The 17,192-nt window shown below is 42.1% G+C and overlaps 1 protein-coding gene across 1 annotated transcript in view; it reads left to right on the top strand.

Annotated features, from left to right (window-relative positions):
• Positions 1–17,192, top strand: part of LOC110288669 (X-linked lymphocyte-regulated protein PM1-like) — a 38,021-nt gene that overhangs the window by 15,523 nt on the left and 5,306 nt on the right. The window lies entirely within an intron of this gene.

Below are 17,192 nucleotides of genomic sequence, written 5' to 3'. Positions count from 1 at the left end.
GAGGTAACCAGTAAGGGAAGAGAACAATTGGTAGAAAGAATACTACCATGAGTGAAGGAAAACTTATAAGGAAGAAAAGATCACTAACTGTGTCACATGCTGCTAATGGGCCAAATAGGATAGGTTTGCAGGACTAGAAGATGGTTTAGTTGTAATCTTTCTCCTGTGTAGTCATGGAGACCTGACCTTACATTCCCTGCATAGGCATGCACGCACACACCAACAACAACAACACTACCACCACCACCACGAACAACAACAACAACAAACTAGCAAAACTAAAAACAAACCACCGCAACAATAAAAGTTGGTGTGGTGGTGAGCATTTTAGAACCACCATACTCAGGTTTAGTTCAGAGATAAGATGATTCCCAGAGCTTCCTAGCCACCAGGTGTAGCCTAATGGATGAGCTCTAGGTTCAGTCAGATCCTGTCTCCCAAACAGTAGGGTGCAACCAAAGAAGACACCCAATATTAATCCTTTGTCTCCATATGTATGCACGTGTACGTTTTTTAAAGGAAAACTACACAAAGTGGAGGTCATTGTACTTAATCAGGATGATTTGAGTGGAAATGTGAGGTTAAACTGATGACAATAAATAAAGGACAAAATAGGAATGTAGTAGCCCAAGGAGAAAAGGTGTAAAGAGCTTGTCTTAATTTTTTTTAATGCAAATTACCATGGTTGTGTGCCAACCTAAAGAATACAAAGAAAAATTTATATAACTACCTCCTGTGTTAATTGAGATTGGAACCTAGAGAAAACCAGTCTACCACTAAACTTTGTTCCCAGACATCTGTTTACACTTTAATTTGAGGTAGGATGACTTAAAGTGATCAAGACTTGTGATCATGATCTTGTGATCATTGTAACTCAAACTTTATAAAAGTTAGTTTTATAGGCATTACACTGACAGCCAGCTAGAGTCATACATTTAAAATAACAGTTACGAGAAAAGCACCGGGGCAGCTGGGGCGCAGGGTCGGCTGACACTCGCCAGCTACCCACAACACCCGCCACAGGATCTTAAGACTTCTGGTGAGTGGAGCACAGCTTCTGCTCCAGTCCAATCACACGGGACCTGAGACTGCTCTGGTTGGGGAGAGAGAAATCCGGCCTACATAGGGCCACAACCCTCTTCCGGTCAGAAAAGCACCGGGGCAGCTGGGGCGCAGGGTCAGCTGACACTCGCCAGCTACCCACAACACCCGCCACAGGATCTTAAGACTTCTGGTGAGTGGAGCACAGCTTCTGCTCCAATCCAATTGCGCGGGACCTGAGACTGCATTAGTTAGGGAAGTAGAAACCGGCCTGAGTAGGGCCACAGGCCTCATCCGGCCGGATCACCGCCGGGGTAGCTGGAGAGCAGGGTTGCCAGACACCTGCCAGCTACCCACGACCCCCGCCGCAGGATTTTGGGACTGCTGGTGAGTGGAACACAGCTTCTGCTCCAATCTTTAAACAGTGACAACGATAACAACTAACCCCAGAGATTACCAGATGGCGAAAGGTAAACGTAATAATCTTACTAACAGAAACCAAGACCACTCACCATCATCAGAACCCAGCACCCCCACTTCGCCCAGTCCAGAGCACCCCAACACACCGGAAAATCTAGACACGGATTTAAAAGCATATCTCCTGATGATGATAGAGGACTTCAAGAAGGATTTAATAACACACTTAAAGAAATGCAGGAGAACACTGCTAAACAGGCAGAAGACAATAAAGAGGAAGCACAAAAATCCCTTAAAGAATTGCAGGAGAACACTGCTAAAGAGTTACAAATCCTTAAAGAAAAACAGGATAACATAATCAAACAGGTAGAAGTCCTTAATGAAAAACAGGAAAACACATCCAAACAGATGATGGAAATGAACAAAACCATACTAGACCTAAAAAGGGAAGTAGACACAATAAAGAAAACCCAAAATGAGGCAACACTGGAGATAGAAACCCTAGGAAAGAAATCTGGAACCATAGATACCAGCATCAGCAACAGAATACAAGAGATGGAAGAGAGAATCTCAGGTGCAGAAGATTCCATAGAGAACATCGGCACAACAATCAAGGAAAATGTAAAATGCAAAAAGATCCTAACTCAAAACATCCAAGAAATACAGGACACAATGAGAAGACCAAACCTACGGATAATAGGAGTGGATGAGAATGAAGATTTTCAACTCAAAGGACCAGCAAACATCTTCAACAAAATTATAGAAGAAAACTTCCCAAATCTAAAGAAAGAGATGCCCATGAACATACAAGAAGCCTACAGAACTCCAAATAGACTGGACCAGAAAAGAAATACATCCCGACACATTATAATCAGAACAACAAATGCTCTAAATAAAGATAGAATACTAAAAGCAGTAAGAGAAAAAGGCCAAGTAACATATAAAGGCAAGCCTATCAGAATTACACCAGATTTTTCACCAGAGACTATGAAAGCCAGAAGATCCTGGATGGATGTTATACAGACACTAAAAGAACACAAATTCCAGCCCAGGCTACTATACCCAGCCAAACTCTCAATTAACATAGATGGAGAAACCAAAGTATTCCATGACAAAACCAAATTCACATATTATCTCTCCACGAATCCAGCCCTTCAAAGGATAATAACAGAAAAAAACCAATACAAGGACAGGAATCACGCCCTAGAAACAACAAGAAGGTAATCCCTCAACAAACCTAAAAGAAGACAGCCACAAGAACAAAATGCCAACTTTAACAACAATAATAACAGGAAACAACAATTACTTTTCCTTAATATCTCTTAATATCAATGGACTCAACTCCCCGATAAAAAGACATAGACTAACAAACTGGCTACACAAACAAGACCCAACATTTTGCTGCTTACAGGAAACTCATCTCAGAGAAAAGGATAGACACTACCTCAGAATGAAAGGCTGGAAACAATTTTCCAAGCAAATGGCATGAAGAAACAAGCTGGAGTAGCCATTCTAATATCTGATAAGATTGACTTCCAACCCAAAGTCATTAAAAAAGACAAGGAGGGACACTTCATACTCATCAAAGGTAAAATCCTCCAAGAGGAACTATCAATCCTGAATATCTATGCTCCAAATACAAAGGCAGCCACATTCATTAAAGAAACTTTAGTAAATCTCAAAGCACACATTGCACCTCACACAATAATAGTGGGAGACTTCAACACACCACTTTCACCAATGGACAGATCATGGAAACAGAAACTAAACAGGGACACAGTGAAACTAAGAGAAATTATGAATCAAATGGATCTGGCAGATATCTACAGAACATTCTATCCTAAAACAAAAGGATATACCTTCTTCTCAGCACCTCATGGTACCTTCTCCAAAATTGACCACATAATTGGTCACAAAGCAGGCCTCAACAGATACAAAAAAATTGAAATTGTCCCATGCATCCTATCAGATCACCATGGACTAAGGCTGATCTTTAATAACAAAATAAATAATAGAAAGCCAACCTTCACGTGGAAACTGAACAACACTCTTCTCAATGATACCTTGGTCAAGGAAGGAATAAAGAAAGAAATTAAGGACTTTTTAGAGTTCAATGAAAATGAAGCCACAACATACCCAAACTTATGGGACGCAATGAAAGCATTTCTAAGAGGAAAACTCATAGCTCTGAGTGCCTCCAAAAGGAAACTAGAGAGAGCACACATTAGCAGCTTGACAACACACCTAAAAGCACTAGAACAAAAGGAAGCAAATTCACCCAAGAGGAGTAGACGGCAGGAAATAATCAAACTCAGGGGTGAAATCAACCAACTGGAAACAAGAAAAACTATTCAAAGAATCAACCAATCAAGGAGCTGGTTCTTTGAGAAAATCAACAAGATAGATAAACCCTTAGCCAGACTCACTAGAGGGCACAGGGAAAGCATCCTAATTAACAAAATCAGAAATGAAAAAGGAGACATAACAACAGATCCTGAAGACATCCAAAACACCATCAGATCCTTCTACAAAAGGCTATACTCAACAAAACTGGAGAACCTGGATGAAATGGAGAAGTTCCTAGACAGATACCAGGTACCAAAGTTGAATCAAGATCAGGTTAATGATCTAAACAGCCCTATATCCCCCAAAGAAATAGAAGCAGTCATTAATAGTCTCCCAACTAAAAAAAAGCCCAGGACCAGATGGGTTTAGTGCAGAGTTCTATCAGGCCTTCAAAGAAGATCTAATCCCAGTTCTTCACAAACTATTCCACAAAATAGAAACAGAAGGTACTCTACCCAACTCATTCTATGAAGCCACAATTACTCTGATACCTAAACCACAAAAAGACCCAACAAAGATAGAAAATTTCAGACCAATATCCCTTATGAATATTGATGCAAAAATCCTCAATAAAGTTCTTGCTAACCGAATCCAAGAACACATCAAAACAATCATCCATCCTGACCAAGTAGGTTTCATCCCAGGGATGCAGGGATGGTTCAATATACGGAAATCCATCAACGTAATCCAGTATATAAATAAACTCAAAGACAAAAAACACATGGTCATCTCGTTAGATGCAGAAAAAGCATTTGACAAGATCCAACACCCATTCATGATAAAAGTCTTGGAAAGATCAGGAATTCAAGGCCCATACCTAAACATGATAAAAGCAATCTACAGCAAACCAGTAGCCAACATCAAAGTAAATGGTCAGAAGCTTGAAGCAATCCCTCTAAAATCAGGGACTAGACAAGGCTGTCCACTTTCTCCATACCTATTCAACATTGTACTTGAAGTCCTAGCCAGAGCAATTCGACAACAAAAGGAGATCAAAGGGATACAAATTGGAAAAGATGAAGTCAAAATATCACACTCCTAAGCCTGATAAACAGCTTCGGTGAAGTAGCTGGATATAAAATTAACTCAAACAAATCAATGGCCTTTCTCTACACAAAGAATAAACAGGCTGAGAAAGAAATTAGGGAAACAACACCCTTCTCAATAGTCACAAATAATATAAAATATCTCGGCGTGACTCTAACTAAGGAAGTGAAAGATCTGTATAATAAAAACTTCAAGTCTCTGAAGAAAGAAATTCTAGAAGATCTCAGAAGATGGAAAGATCTCCCATGCTCATGGATTGGCAGGATCAACATTGTAAAAATGGCTATCTTGCCAAAAGCAATCTACAGATTCAATGCAATCCCCATCAAATTCCAAATCAATTCTTCAACGAATTAGAAAGTGCAATCTGCAAATTCATCTGGAATAACAAAAAACCTAGGATAGCAAAAACTCTTCTCAAGGATAAAAGAACCTCTGGTGGAATCACCATGCCGGACCTAAAGCTCTACTACAGAGCAATTGTGATAAAAACTGCATGGTACTGGTATAGTGACAGACAAATAGACCAATGGAATAGAATTGAAGACCCAGAAATGAACCCACACACCTATGGTCACTTGATCTTCGACAAGGGAGCTAAAAACATCCAGTGGAAGAAAGACAGCATTTTCAACAAATGGTGCTGGCACAACTGGTTGTTAACATGTAGAAGAATGCGAATTGATCCATTCCTATCTCCTTGTACTAAGGTCAAGTCTAAGTGGATCAAGGAACTTCACATAAAACCAGAGACACTGAAACTTATAGAGGAGAAAGTGGGGAAAAGCCTTGAAGATATGGGCACAGGGGAAAAATTCCTGAATAGAACAGTAATGGCTTGTGCTGTAAGATCGAGAATTGACAAGTGGGACCTCATAAAACTACAAAGCTTCTGCAAGGCTAAAGACACCATCAATAAGACAAAAAAACCACCAACAGATTGGGAAAGGATCTTCACCTATCCTAAATCAGATAAGGGACTAATATCCAATATATATAAAGAACTCAAGAAGGTGAACTCCAGAAAGTCAAATAACCCCATTAAAAAATGGGGCTCAGAACTGAACAAAGAATTCTCACCTGAGGAATACCGAATGGCAGAGAAACACCTGAAAAAATGTTCAACATCCTTAATCATCAGGGAAATGCAAATCAAAACAACCCTGAGATTCCACCTCACACCAGTCAGAATGGCTAAGATCAAAAATTCAGGTGACAGCAGATGCTGGCGAGGATGTGGAGAAAGAGGAACACTCCTCCATTGTTGGTGGGATTGCAAGCTTGTACAACCACTCTGGAAATCAGTCTGGCGGTTCCTCAGAAAATTGGACATAGTACTACCGGAGGATCCAGCAATACCTCTCCTGGGCATATATCCAGAAGATGTCCCAACCGGTAAAAAGGACACATGCTCCACTATGTTCATAGCAGCCCTATTTATAATAGCCAGAAGCTGGAAAGAACCCAGATGTCCCTCAACAGAGGAATGGATACAGAAATTATGGTACATTTACACAATGGAGTACTACTCAGCTATTAAAAAGAATGAATTTATGAAATTCCTAGCCAAATGGATGGACCTGGAGGGCATCATCTTGAGTGAAGTAACACAATCACAAAAGAACTCACACAATATGTATTCACTGATAAGTGGATATTAGCCCAAAACTTAGGATACCCAAGATATAAGATACAATTTGATAAACGCATGAAACTCAAGAAGAATGAAGACCAAAGTGTGGACACTGTGCACCTTCTTAGAATTGGGAACAAAACACCCAGGGAAGGAGTTACAGAGACAAAGTTCGTAGCTGTGATGAAAGGATGGACCATTTAGAGACTGCCGTATCCAGGGACCATCCCATAATCAGCTTCTAAACGCTGACACCATTGCATACACTAGCAAGATTTTGCTGAAAGGACCCAAATATAGCTGTCTCTTGTGAGACGATGCTGGGGCCTAGCAAACACAGGAGTGGATGTTCACAGTCAGCTATTGGATGTATCACAGGGCTCCCAATGGAGAAGCTAGAGAAAGTACCCAAGGAGCTAAAGGGATCTGCAACCCTATTGTTGGAACAACATGATGTACTAACCAGAACCCCGGAGCTCTTGTCTCTAGCTGCATATGTATCGAAAGATGGCCTAGTCGGCCATCAATGGAAAGAGAGGCCCATTGAACTTGCAAACTTTATATGCCCCAATATAGGGGAATGCCAGGGCCAAAAGAATGGGAAAGGGTGGGTAGGGAAGCGGGGGGCGCTATGGGGGACTTTTGGGATAGCATTGGAAATGTAATTGAGGAAAATATGTAATAAAAATATTAAAAATCAAAAAAAAAAAAACAGTTACAATTGCTAAAACTCTTGACAATAGTTGAGACAAGTGAAGACATTGGACTTAGCAAAGAATAAGTAGGCCGCTGAGGCAGCACCCTTTTGGGGCCGCAGACATCCGGCACCCTCCCAGCTGGAGGACAGTGACCTGCCCTGCAGGGAGCGCCATCTTGGCTCCGGGACTCCGCCGAACTTAGTCTGTACAGGTTAGAGTGAGGACCACAGAGGCAGACAGCTTCTGGGACAGGCGGGAGACACAGAGCCGCTGAGGCAGCACCCTTTTGGGGCCGCAGACATCCGGCACCCTCCCAGTCGGAGGACAGTGACCTGCCCTGCAGGGAGCGCCATCTTGCCTCCGGGACTCCGCCGAACTTAGTCTGTACAGGTCAGAGTGAGGACCACAGAGGCAGACAGCTTCTGGGACAGGCGGGAGACACAGAGCCGCTGAGGCAGCACCCTTTTGGGGCCGCAGACATCCGGCACCCTCCCAGTCGGAGGACAGTGACCTGCCCTGCAGGGAGCGCCATCTTGCCTCCGGGACTCCGCCGAACTTAGTCTGTACAGGTTAGAGTGAGGACCACAGAGGCAGACAGCTTCTGGGACAGGCGGGAGACACAGAGCCGCTGAGGCAGCACCCTTTTGGGGCCGCAGACATCCGGCACCCTCCCAGCTGGAGGACAGTGACCTGCCCTGCAGGGAGCGCCATCCGCCGAACTTAGTCTGTACAGGTCAGAGTGAGGACCACAGAGGCAGACAGCTTCTGGGACAGGCGGGAGCCACAGAGCCGCTGAGGCAGCACCCTTTTGGGGCCACAGACATCCGGCACCCTCCTAGCTGGAAGACAGTGGTCTGCCCTGCACAGGAGCCCTCTGCCTCAGGATGCAACCAAAGAAGACACCCAATATTAATCCTTTGTCTCCATATGTATGCACGTGTACGTTTTTTAAAGGAAAACTACACAAAGTGGAGGTCATTGTACTTAATCAGGATGATTTGAGTGGAAATGTGAGGTTAAACTGATGACAATAAATAAAGGACAAAATAGGAATGTAGTAGCCCAAGGAGAAAAGGTGTAAAGAGCTTGTCTTAATTTTTTTTAATGCAAATTACCATGGTTGTGTGCCAACCTAAAGAATACAAAGAAAAATTTATATAACTACCTCCTGTGTTAATTGAGATTGGAACCTAGAGAAAACCAGTCTACCACTAAACTTTGTTCCCAGACATCTGTTTACACTTTAATTTGAGGTAGGATGACTTAAAGTGATCAAGACTTGTGATCATGATCTTGTGATCATTGTAACTCAAACTTTATAAAAGTTAGTTTTATAGGCATTACACTGACAGCCAGCTAGAGTCATACATTTAAAATAACAGTTACGAGAAAAGCACCGGGGCAGCTGGGGCGCAGGGTCGGCTGACACTCGCCAGCTACCCACAACACCCGCCACAGGATCTTAAGACTTCTGGTGAGTGGAGCACAGCTTCTGCTCCAGTCCAATCACACGGGACCTGAGACTGCTCTGGTTGGGGAGAGAGAAATCCGGCCTACATAGGGCCACAACCCTCTTCCGGTCAGAAAAGCACCGGGGCAGCTGGGGCGCAGGGTCAGCTGACACTCGCCAGCTACCCACAACACCCGCCACAGGATCTTAAGACTTCTGGTGAGTGGAGCACAGCTTCTGCTCCAATCCAATTGCGCGGGACCTGAGACTGCATTAGTTAGGGAAGTAGAAACCGGCCTGAGTAGGGCCACAGGCCTCATCCGGCCGGATCACCGCCGGGGTAGCGGGAGAGCAGGGTTGCCTGACACCCGCCAGCTACCCACGACCCCCGCCGCAGGATTTTGGGACTGCTGGTGAGTGGAACACAGCTTCTGCTCCAATCTTTAAACAGTGACAACGATAACAACTAACCCCAGAGATTACCAGATGGCGAAAGGTAAACGTAATAATCTTACTAACAGAAACCAAGACCACTCACCATCATCAGAACCCAGCACCCCCACTTCGCCCAGTCCAGGGCACCCCAACACACCGGAAAATCTAGACACGGATTTAAAAGCATATCTCCTGATGATGATAGAGGACTTCAAGAAGGATTTAATAACACACTTAAAGAAATGCAGGAGAACACTGCTAAACAGGCAGAAGACAATAAAGAGGAAGCACAAAAATCCCTTAAAGAATTGCAGGAGAACACTGCTAAAGAGTTACAAATCCTTAAAGAAAAACAGGATAACATAATCAAACAGGTAGAAGTCCTTAATGAAAAACAGGAAAACACATCCAAACAGATGATGGAAATGAACAAAACCATACTAGACCTAAAAAGGGAAGTAGACACAATAAAGAAAACCCAAAATGAGGCAACACTGGAGATAGAAACCCTAGGAAAGAAATCTGGAACCATAGATACCAGCATCAGCAACAGAATACAAGAGATGGAAGAGAGAATCTCAGGTGCAGAAGATTCCATAGAGAACATCGGCACAACAATCAAGGAAAATGTAAAATGCAAAAAGATCCTAACTCAAAACATCCAAGAAATACAGGACACAATGAGAAGACCAAACCTACGGATAATAGGAGTGGATGAGAATGAAGATTTTCAACTCAAAGGACCAGCAAACATCTTCAACAAAATTATAGAAGAAAACTTCCCAAATCTAAAGAAAGAGATGCCCATGAACATACAAGAAGCCTACAGAACTCCAAATAGACTGGACCAGAAAAGAAATACATCCCGACACATTATAATCAGAACAACAAATGCTCTAAATAAAGATAGAATACTAAAAGCAGTAAGAGAAAAAGGCCAAGTAACATATAAAGGCAAGCCTATCAGAATTACACCAGATTTTTCACCAGAGACTATGAAAGCCAGAAGATCCTGGATGGATGTTATACAGACACTAAAAGAACACAAATTCCAGCCCAGGCTACTATACCCAGCCAAACTCTCAATTAACATAGATGGAGAAACCAAAGTATTCCATGACAAAACCAAATTCACATATTATCTCTCCACGAATCCAGCCCTTCAAAGGATAATAACAGAAAAAAACCAATACAAGGACAGGAATCACGCCCTAGAAACAACAAGAAGGTAATCCCTCAACAAACCTAAAAGAAGACAGCCACAAGAACAAAATGCCAACTTTAACAACAATAATAACAGGAAACAACAATTACTTTTCCTTAATATCTCTTAATATCAATGGACTCAACTCCCCGATAAAAAGACATAGACTAACAAACTGGCTACACAAACAAGACCCAACATTTTGCTGCTTACAGGAAACTCATCTCAGAGAAAAGGATAGACACTACCTCAGAATGAAAGGCTGGAAACAATTTTCCAAGCAAATGGCATGAAGAAACAAGCTGGAGTAGCCATTCTAATATCTGATAAGATTGACTTCCAACCCAAAGTCATTAAAAAAGACAAGGAGGGACACTTCATACTCATCAAAGGTAAAATCCTCCAAGAGGAACTATCAATCCTGAATATCTATGCTCCAAATACAAAGGCAGCCACATTCATTAAAGAAACTTTAGTAAATCTCAAAGCACACATTGCACCTCACACAATAATAGTGGGAGACTTCAACACACCACTTTCACCAATGGACAGATCATGGAAACAGAAACTAAACAGGGACACAGTGAAACTAAGAGAAATTATGAATCAAATGGATCTGGCAGATATCTACAGAACATTCTATCCTAAAACAAAAGGATATACCTTCTTCTCAGCACCTCATGGTACCTTCTCCAAAATTGACCACATAATTGGTCACAAAGCAGGCCTCAACAGATACAAAAAAATTGAAATTGTCCCATGCATCCTATCAGATCACCATGGACTAAGGCTGAACTTTAATAACAAAATAAATAATAGAAAGCCAACCTTCACGTGGAAACTGAACAACACTCTTCTCAATGATACCTTGGTCAAGGAAGGAATAAAGAAAGAAATTAAGGACTTTTTAGAGTTCAATGAAAATGAAGCCACAACATACCCAAACTTATGGGACACAATGAAAGCATTTCTAAGAGGAAAACTCATAGCTCTGAGTGCCTCCAAAAGGAAACTAGAGAGAGCACACATTAGCAGCTTGACAACACACCTAAAAGCACTAGAACAAAAGGAAGCAAATTCACCCAAGAGGAGTAGACGGCAGGAAATAATCAAACTCAGGGGTGAAATCAACCAACTGGAAACAAGAAAAACTATTCAAAGAATCAACCAATCAAGGAGCTGGTTCTTTGAGAAAATCAACAAGATAGATAAACCCTTAGCCAGACTCACTAGAGGGCACAGGGAAAGCATCCTAATTAACAAAATCAGAAATGAAAAAGGAGACATAACAACAGATCCTGAAGACATCCAAAACACCATCAGATCCTTCTACAAAAGGCTATACTCAACAAAACTGGAGAACCTGGATGAAATGGAGAAGTTCCTAGACAGATACCAGGTACCAAAGTTGAATCAAGATCAGGTTAATGATCTAAACAGCCCTATATCCCCCAAAGAAATAGAAGCAGTCATTAATAGTCTCCCAACTAAAAAAAAGCCCAGGACCAGATGGGTTTAGTGCAGAGTTCTATCAGGCCTTCAAAGAAGATCTAATCCCAGTTCTTCACAAACTATTCCACAAAATAGAAACAGAAGGTACTCTACCCAACTCATTCTATGAAGCCACAATTACTCTGATACCTAAACCACAAAAAGACCCAACAAAGATAGAAAATTTCAGACCAATATCCCTTATGAATATTGATGCAAAAATCCTCAATAAAGTTCTTGCTAACCGAATCCAAGAACACATCAAAACAATCATCCATCCTGACCAAGTAGGTTTCATCCCAGGGATGCAGGGATGGTTCAATATACGGAAATCCATCAACGTAATCCAGTATATAAATAAACTCAAAGACAAAAAACACATGGTCATCTCGTTAGATGCAGAAAAAGCATTTGACAAGATCCAACACCCATTCATGATAAAAGTCTTGGAAAGATCAGGAATTCAAGGCCCATACCTAAACATGATAAAAGCAATCTACAGCAAACCAGTAGCCAACATCAAAGTAAATGGTCAGAAGCTTGAAGCAATCCCTCTAAAATCAGGGACTAGACAAGGCTGTCCACTTTCTCCATACCTATTCAACATTGTACTTGAAGTCCTAGCCAGAGCAATTCGACAACAAAAGGAGATCAAAGGGATACAAATTGGAAAAGATGAAGTCAAAATATCACTTTTTGCAGATGATATGATAGTATATATAAGTGACCCTAAAAATTCCACCAGAGAACTCCTAAGCCTGATAAACAGCTTCGGTGAAGTAGCTGGATATAAAATTAACTCAAACAAATCAATGGCCTTTCTCTACACAAAGAATAAACAGGCTGAGAAAGAAATTAGGGAAACAACACCCTTCTCAATAGTCACAAATAATATAAAATATCTCGGCGTGACTCTAACTAAGGAAGTGAAAGATCTGTATAATAAAAACTTCAAGTCTCTGAAGAAAGAAATTCTAGAAGATCTCAGAAGATGGAAAGATCTCCCATGCTCATGGATTGGCAGGATCAACATTGTAAAAATGGCTATCTTGCCAAAAGCAATCTACAGATTCAATGCAATCCCCATCAAATTCCAAATCAATTCTTCAACGAATTAGAAAGTGCAATCTGCAAATTCATCTGGAATAACAAAAAACCTAGGATAGCAAAAACTCTTCTCAAGGATAAAAGAACCTCTGGTGGAATCACCATGCCGGACCTAAAGCTCTACTACAGAGCAATTGTGATAAAAACTGCATGGTACTGGTATAGTGACAGACAAATAGACCAATGGAATAGAATTGAAGACCCAGAAATGAACCCACACACCTATGGTCACTTGATCTTCGACAAGGGAGCTAAAACCATCCAGTGGAAGAAAGACAGCATTTTCAACAAATGGTGCTGGCACAACTGGTTGTTAACATGTAGAAGAATGCGAATTGATCCATTCCTATCTCCTTGTACTAAGGTCAAGTCTAAGTGGATCAAGGAACTTCACATAAAACCAGAGACACTGAAACTTATAGAGGAGAAAGTGGGGAAAAGCCTTGAAGATATGGGCACAGGGGAAAAATTCCTGAATAGAACAGTAATGGCTTGTGCTGTAAGATCGAGAATTGACAAGTGGGACCTCATAAAACTACAAAGCTTCTGCAAGGCTAAAGACACCATCAATAAGACAAAAAAACCACCAACAGATTGGGAAAGGATCTTCACCTATCCTAAATCAGATAAGGGACTAATATCCAATATATATAAAGAACTCAAGAAGGTGAACTCCAGAAAGTCAAATAACCCCATTAAAAAATGGGGCTCAGAACTGAACAAAGAATTCTCACCTGAGGAATACCGAATGGCAGAGAAACACCTGAAAAAATGTTCAACATCCTTAATCATCAGGGAAATGCAAATCAAAACAACCCTGAGATTCCACCTCACACCAGTCAGAATGGCTAAGATCAAAAATTCAGGTGACAGCAGATGCTGGCGAGGATGTGGAGAAAGAGGAACACTCCTCCATTGTTGGTGGGATTGCAAGCTTGTACAACCACTCTGGAAATCAGTCTGGCGGTTCCTCAGAAAATTGGACATAGTACTACCGGAGGATCCAGCAATACCTCTCCTGGGCATATATCCAGAAGATGTCCCAACCGGTAAAAAGGACACATGCTCCACTATGTTCATAGCAGCCCTATTTATAATAGCCAGAAGCTGGAAAGAACCCAGATGTCCCTCAACAGAGGAATGGATACAGAAATTATGGTACATTTACACAATGGAGTACTACTCAGCTATTAAAAAGAATGAATTTATGAAATTCCTAGCCAAATGGATGGACCTGGAGGGCATCATCTTGAGTGAAGTAACACAATCACAAAAGAACTCACACAATATGTATTCACTGATAAGTGGATATTAGCCCAAAACTTAGGATACCCAAGATATAAGATACAATTTGATAAACGCATGAAACTCAAGAAGAATGAAGACCAAAGTGTGGACACTGTGCACCTTCTTAGAATTGGGAACAAAACACCCAGGGAAGGAGTTACAGAGACAAAGTTCGTAGCTGTGATGAAAGGATGGACCATTTAGAGACTGCCGTATCCAGGGACCATCCCATAATCAGCTTCTAAACGCTGACACCATTGCATACACTAGCAAGATTTTGCTGAAAGGACCCAAATATAGCTGTCTCTTGTGAGACGATGCTGGGGCCTAGCAAACACAGGAGTGGATGTTCACAGTCAGCTATTGGATGTATCACAGGGCTCCCAATGGAGAAGCTAGAGAAAGTACCCAAGGAGCTAAAGGGATCTGCAACCCTATTGTTGGAACAACATGATGTACTAACCAGAACCCCGGAGCTCTTGTCTCTAGCTGCATATGTATCGAAAGATGGCCTAGTCGGCCATCAATGGAAAGAGAGGCCCATTGAACTTGCAAACTTTATATGCCCCAATATAGGGGAATGCCAGGGCCAAAAGAATGGGAATGGGTGGGTAGGGAAGCGGGGGGCGCTATGGGGGACTTTTGGGATAGCATTGGAAATGTAATTGAGGAAAATATGTAATAAAAATATTAAAAATCAAAAAAAAAAAGTTACAATTGCTAAAACTCTTGACAATAGTTGAGACAAGTGAAGACATTGGACTTAGTAAAGAATAAGTAGGCCGCTGAGGCAGCACCCTTTTGGGGCCGCAGACATCCGGCACCCTCCCAGCTGGAGGACAGTGACCTGCCCTGCAGGGAGCGCCATCTTGCCTCCGGGACTCCGCCGAACTTAGTCTGTACAGGTTAGAGTGAGGACCACAGAGGCAGACAGCTTCTGGGACAGGCGGGAGACACAGAGCCGCTGAGGCAGCACCCGTTTGGGGCCGCAGACATCCGGCACCCTCCCAGCTGGAGGACAGTGACCTGCCCTGCAGGGAGCGCCATCCGCCGAACTTAGTCTGTACAGGTCAGAGTGAGGACCACAGAGGCAGACAGCTTCTGGGACAGGCGGGAGCCACAGAGCCGCTGAGGCAGCACCCTTTTGGGGCCACAGACATCCGGCACCCTCCTAGCTGGAAGACAGTGGTCTGCCCTGCACAGGAGCCCTCTGCCTCAGGAGCAGGGAGCACATCTTGGATCCAGGACTCCACTGAACTTAGGAACTTAGTCTGCACAGCTGAGAGTGTGCACCACAGAAGCCTACAGCTTCTGTGACCTGCCAAAGCAACACAGCATCTGGGAAAGGTCCTGTTTTCCGCCTTCTTCTTTGGCCAGGAGGAGGTCCAAACGCCAGATATCTGTACACCTTCCCTTTAAGAGGAAAGCTTGTCAGCAGGGAGTGCTCTAACCACTGAAACTCAGAGGAGAGAGCCTGTCTCCCAGGTCTGCTGACAGAGGATACTCAGAATCACCAGAAGAACAACCTCTGAACAGAGACAACTATAACAACTCCAGAGATTACCAGATGGCGAGAGGTAAAGGTAAGAATCTTACTAACAGAAACCAAGACCACTCACCATCATCAGGACCCAGCACTCCCACTTCGCCCAGTCCAGGGCACCCCAACACACCTGAAAAACTAGACCTGGATTTAAAAGCATATCTCATGATGATGGTAGAGGACATCAAGAAGGACTTTAAAGAACTACAGGAGAACATGGCTAAAGAGTTACAAGTCCTTAAAGAAAAACAGGAAAACACAACCAAACTGGTAGAAGTCCTTAAAGAGAAACAGGAAAACACATCCAATCAGATGATGGAAATGAACAAAACAATACTAGACCTAAAAAGGGAAGTAGACACAATAAAGAAAACCCAAAATGAGGCAACACTGGAGATAGAAACCCTAGGAAAGAAATCTGGAACCATAGATGCAAGCATCAGCAACAGAATACAAGAGATGGAAGAGAGAATCTCAGGTGCAGAAGATTCCATAGAGAACATCGGCACAACAATCAAGGAAAATGTAAAATGCAAAAAGATCCTAACTCAAAACATCCAAGAAATACAGGACATAATGAGAAGACCAAACCTACGGATAATAGGAGTGGATGAAAATGAAGATTTTCAACTCAAAGGACCAGCAAACATCTTCAACAAAATTATAGAAGAAAACTTCCCAAATCTAAAGAAAGAGATGCCCATGAACATACAAGAAGCCTACAGAACTCCAAATAGGCTGGACCAGAAAAGAAATACCTCCCGACACATAATAATCAGAACAACAAATGCACTAAATAAAGATAGAATACTAAAAGCAGTAAGAGAAAAAGGCCAAGTAATATATAAAGGCAAGCCTATCAGAATTACACCAGATTTTTCACCAGAGACTATGAAAGCCAGAAGATCCTGGACAGATGTTATACAGACATTAAAAGAACACAAATTCCAGCCCAGGCTACTATACCCAGACAAACTCTCAATTAACATAGATGGAGAAACCAAAGTATTCCACAACAAAACCAAATTCACACATTATCTCTCCACGAATCCAGCCCTTCAAAGGATAATAACAGAAAAAAAAAACAATACAAGGACAGGAACCACGCCCTAGAAACAACAAGAAGGTAATCCCTCAACAAACCGAAAAGAAGACAGCCACAAGAACAGAATGCCAACTTTAACAACAAAAATAACAGGAAACAACAATTACTTTTCCTTAATATCTCTTAATATCAATGGACTCAACTCCCCGATAAAAAGACATAGACTAACAAACTGGCTACACAATCAAGACCCAACATTTTGCTGCTTACAAGAAACTCATCTCAGAGAAAAAGATAGACACTGCCTCAGAATGAAAGGCTGGAAAACAATTTTCCAAGCAAATGGTCTCAAGAAACAAGCTGGAGTAGCCATTCTAATATCAGATAAGATTGACTTCCAACCCAAAGTCATCAAAAAAGACAGGGAGGGGCACTTCATACTCATCAA

The sequence above is a fragment of the Mus caroli genome, unplaced genomic scaffold (assembly GCF_978045245.1).
Source record: "Mus caroli unplaced genomic scaffold, Mus_caroli_1 scaffold_5, whole genome shotgun sequence".
In the NCBI taxonomy this organism is placed as follows: Eukaryota; Metazoa; Chordata; class Mammalia; order Rodentia; family Muridae; genus Mus; species Mus caroli.
Note: the sequence above shows the minus strand (reverse complement) of the source record. Positions and strands in the feature narration are given on the sequence as shown.